The sequence below is a fragment of the Drosophila novamexicana genome, unplaced genomic scaffold (genome assembly GCF_003285875.2).
Source record: "Drosophila novamexicana strain 15010-1031.04,08,12 unplaced genomic scaffold, DnovRS2.1 tig00000932-arrow-arrow-pilon, whole genome shotgun sequence".
NCBI classification, from domain to species: domain Eukaryota; kingdom Metazoa; phylum Arthropoda; class Insecta; order Diptera; family Drosophilidae; genus Drosophila; species Drosophila novamexicana.
Window position 1 is genome coordinate 1,779,028 of NW_020824832.1, and position 5,202 is coordinate 1,784,229.

At 37.5% G+C, this 5,202-nt stretch overlaps 1 non-coding gene across 1 annotated transcript; it reads left to right on the forward strand.

Annotated features, from left to right (window-relative positions):
- Positions 1-2,638: 2,638 nt before the first annotated feature.
- Trnas-aga lies at positions 2,639-2,720 on the forward strand. Its single transcript has one exon. It is a non-coding gene; the product is annotated as a tRNA-Ser (tRNA).
- The last annotated feature ends 2,482 nt before the right edge of the window (positions 2,721-5,202 follow it).

A 5,202-nucleotide genomic window follows, 5' to 3' on the forward strand; every position in this document is an offset into this window, starting at 1 on the left:
ACAATATGCAAAATACACTTTAGGGTAACTGAAATATAATTTCATACATCTATGCAGAACATACTTAAGGTTCTATATATTTTATATTTAAAGTTCTATATATAGAATAAAAAATTAACAGTTCAGTTAGTTCGTTCTTTATGCGACTGGTTCGGTTCATGGTTCGGTTTAAGGTCCGGTTAATGGTTCGGTTCTTGGTACCGTTAATGGGGTGGTAAATGGTTCAGCTCATGATTCGGCTTATAAGTAGTTCATGGAAAAGTTACGTTTAATGGTTCAGTAAATGGTGCGGTTAATGGTTCAGTCAATGGTTCGAATCATGATTCGATTAAGGGTGCGTAGAATGGTTTGGTTAATGGTTCGGTTTATGGTAAATAAAAACATGGAAATTCGAACTCGAAGCCGTTCGATTTAAACCGGTTCGCAGTGCTGTTAAAAAAAAGCTTCAAGCGCGTACAAATTTGACTAGAAAGGATAACTTTCATACAAAGGATTATAACTAACTTTAAGCCATGTTAGTTTTTCTAGAAAATTAAAAACAAAAATTAATAAGAAAATAAGAAAAAAATAAAATTCTTTAGGTTCAGCCAGAAATGGCAAAAAAAGAAGCAAATAAAATCTTGCAAGCCCTGGCAAAAGCGTAAATTTCTGGGCCAGTATCTAGGAATGGGTGGTTTCCGTGAATGGGCGGATTCTGGGAGCGGGTGGATTTTTGGGCAAGTCTCTCAGACAGACACCAAGTTGAGCTTGGCGCTAATTTAACGGCAGAATGCGCCGTCGGCTGCGAATGCTCAAGAGACAAAACATTTGGCAACTGGCAGCATTGCACTTGCAGCAGCCAACACCCCACACCACCCTACACCCCTCAGCCCGTGTTTGCCCAGTGTTTTTGAGTGCTTGACATGCAGCGATTAAGAAGATAAATGATTATTTTGAGCAATGCTTAAATGATAAGACGCCGCGGCGCGCCAAGCCGAAAAGGGATAAGAAGAGCATCTTACATTTCTAATTAGACGGAAAATGGGAGGCGTTCGTTCCGTTTCGTTTTTGGTTGGCATTTATTGATTTTCCTTGAGGGGAGGTGGGTAGGCGGGTATGTGTTCGGTGATTGCGTCTTCTTTGGGTACTTTGAACTCGCGCCAGAGTTCAGACAGTGACCCGAGCCGCACACAGAAACCGGCTGCGTTTTTCATTGTCAAGGCTGCGGGAGAGCCTACAAATAAGTGACGCCCCCTCACGCACAGTGCGTGTGTATCTGTTAGATACATTTACAGAATTGTGCGTCGAGCATTGAACTTGGCCAAGTTGATTCAACTTTTGGTCAATGGTCGAACTGTTGAACGCAGTGCGCACTGCGTGTATCCCGCAGATACATTGAACCTTGCGCCTAGTTGTTGAGCGCTGTGCGAAGCTAACGGTGCTTTCTTTATAAATTTTTAATTAATTTTTATGCTACCTGCAAAATCGCAAGCTGACAAAAAAAAAACCTTGTTAAAATAGTTTTCGCCAGGCAAATTTAAAGGCAGCAACAAGTATGATAGATAGACGTGTGTCTATAGCCAGATAGATACAACGATAGATACGCGCAGATACTTGCAGATGAATGGCGCTCACATAAAAACAGAGCAAAAATTACAACAACAACACGACTAACTTGGCCAGTCCAATGAACCAAAAAAGGTCAAAAGCTTGCAAAAAATGACGAAAAAAAATGGGCTGGCCTTTCTTTAAGTCTTGTTTATTATTATTATTTTTATTATTAATATTATAATTCGCTGGCTTGCTTTCTTTTTTGATGTACTGCATTAGATTTAATACTGTTTTGGGCCGGAGTTAAGATATTGTTTATGTGCCGACAGACGGTCAAATCGATTATCATACAACATTTTTATCTGCCTTAAAAGTTATTTGCGAGCATGTTCAACAAAATGAATGCGCATTAGCTGCCGAGACCGAAATCTACAAGTTTCCCCAAAGGATTGTGAAAGTTTTGGATAAGACTCGGAACTCTATACATAACAGGGTTCATCAAATGATATTCGAATGTGGATTACCTTAGTTAGTTAATTGCCTTAGATAAGTCCACATAATTAAGTCATGTTGTTTAGGAGCTTGTTATTATCTTTGGATAACTATTTCATCGTTAGGAGTACAAATTGTTTCTGAAATAAAAATTTAATAAATTAAAAAAAAAAGAAGCCTCACCATGCGCAAGGAAATAGCAAAAAAAAAGCTAGCGAACGAATCTTCTTTATTTATAAATATTTAAAGAGAAAAGTGCATAATGCGTTTGAACAAGCCGCACGTCTCCATAGTGTGAAAATTAGAATTAAAGCTATTTTCAATTTCGCAAAAAGGCTCAAACATATTATATATTATACAAAAAATTAACCATTGTTACAGTAAGATAAAATTTTGTACGCATTATTTATGTCAATTATAAAAATAATTACATATTTTATTTGATATATTATTTTCTTTAATTAAATATTCTAACGTGAAAAGCCTTTGGAATAGACGCACTTTATTAATGGCAATATGCATTGCAAGTTTCAATAAGTTTGATAAACTTTTACTTTGATTGAAACATTCTTGTACTGATTTTCATATACGTTTCATGCACTCTAACAGCCACAGAGCAGTCGTGGCCGAGCGGTTAAGGCGTCTGACTAGAAATCAGATTCCCTCTGGGAGCGTAGGTTCGAATCCTACCGACTGCGCATGGTCTACATTCCGTTTTTTTTTTTAATTTATTTTTCTGATTTTTTTATTTAGACAAAATTAAAATTATATTCATATTATTTTAGAGCTTGGTATTATTGACTTGACGTTATATAAGCCAGATAATTAATTGCAGCAGTAAAAATTGCTCAAGAAACTATTTTTTCCCTTATACTAATGGATATATTTTATTGATACATACTTTTACTGTTAGGTGTTTATAAATGTTAGGTATTATAAATATAAATTTAACTTTAAGTATCGATTTTTACATAATAAAGTGTTCTTACATGCGCTTATTCTCTTAGATATTTAAATATACTTTATGAAATTTCGTTTTATGCCCTTGTAGTCGGTATTATAATTTTGTAATAAGTAACGCATAGGAGGATACGTCTCCGATCCCATAAAATATATTTATTCGGCATCAGCAGCCGAGTTCAAAAAGCCGTATCCGTCTCTCCGTCTGTTTGTCTATTCGGCTGTCTGTTAAATGAAAACTAGTCTCTAGGCTTGAAGCTTTCGTCTTGAAACTTTTGCATAGGTTTGTCTTTCTGTTGCGGGCAGTACATATGTGGGAAGCGGCTGGACAACCATGTTATATAGACACCATATGAACGATCGGTCAGAAAGTAGATTCTTGTATGCCAAATATTATGTTTTCCAAGATATTTTCATCAAACTCAGCAATTTCGAGCTTCATCATTTTTACATATCTACAAAAGGCAAATGCCTACAAGGGTATTAATATCTTGATGTATTGTAATGTATTTTTAATGCATATTATATTGAGTCCATACTTTTATGGATATATGCATAAGTTTAAAAAATTAAAAATATATATTTTTAAATTAATTTTAATAACCATATATTTATATGCTAAGAATCAAATTCTAACAATAAAATAAATATACCAAATAAACAATACAAGAAATATGCCAAGTATATATATTTACTTTTTGAATGCATTCCCTGCACTGCAGTTATTTATTTAATTTTATTTAAAAAATAGCTTATTTCTGAGGTTTTGATGGTAAAATTTTTACTAAACATCCAATTGACCGTACTTTTTCGTAGTTCCAGCCTTAAACTCTTCGAGCCCAAGACAATACCAACACGCAAAAAGACAACGTAAAAAAATAAAGAAATAAAAAGAAGGTCTAATAAAGAGTTGAAAATTTGCGAAAAATTCGTAATTAACCTTAAATTGATTGAATTTTAAACGCGCTTAAGTTGGGCCCAGGGCCGGGGCCGGGCGACGGGCGCCGGGCGCCCACCCGTGGCGCTGTGAACCGCCGGCGAGGCAATGGATGGACTTTCATTTGACTGGCCATTAGATTAATCATGGGGCCAGCGTGCGCCGCGGGCCAGTTTGGGCACTTCGAGCGAATTTTATATAATAATCTGTATCTGTGAGATACATTTGGACACAGATGCTACAATTGGCGCATTGACCCCAAAGCCAGCAAACTGAAAACTGAAGCGCCAAACGCCGCTGAGATGCAAAGTGACTGATAGACAAAGCAAGTCGAAGACGACGGCGACAACTTGCGCAAAAATCGGCGACACAAATCAGAGCAGCGCATAAAATTTGCAAAAAAAAAAAAAAGAGCGCGAAATGGGCATTGTTAGATAGCGCGAGGTATCTCGGCTGGCGAATCTCTTGGATTGCTGGGCTGTGTTGGCCTGCTAGTTTTACGGTTCTTTTTCGCGAAAAGAAAAAAGAAGAAGAACAAGAAGTAGAAATAGCAAGAGGCAAGCTAAAAGCGGCCTCGGCTAACGACCGCGCCGCCAGAGACAGAGACAGAGGCAGAAAGAGAGAGAGAGAGAGAGAGAGGGAGAGAAAGACTTTGACCCAATTTGATCTTTAAAAGCGCTTCGCCTCCGCCTGTGCTGATTAATTGACTTGCGCATCTCGTAGATACACACACCGGCATTTGCTTAAGATACACACACTTTGGCCAACAGCTGTGCGTGGCTCCTGTCGCTAATTGAGGAAATCGAATGTTAAATTATGTGCCCAAAGCCAGCAGCCGAAATTATGGTGCATACACATATAAAATAAATAGAAATAAATAAATTTATGCGAGCGGCGTGTATCTGTATCTAATAGATACCAGATACAATCACCTCGAGATAGCGAGACACACCAAAATTCACACGAACCGAAGCTTTGGAGCTTTCTGACCTGTTTGCCGCTTGGTGTCATCTCCTCGAATCGTTGTTTTTTTTCTTCTTTCTTTTTCGTGTTTTATGTTTTATTTAAGTTGCAGTTTTTTCTGCGCTTTTTTGTTGTTGCTGCTTTTGTTGAAATCGTTTTGCAATTTTCACTTTGGCCCCGCAATAAATTTTCGCCCATGGTTTCGTTGGTGCCAAGAAAGGGGGGGGCGGGAGTGGAAAAATGTGTTGAAATTTTGAACGCCGCTCAGGTTTACAACAGTTCCCTCGATTTTTATATTTTATTTGGGCAATGAACTGAGC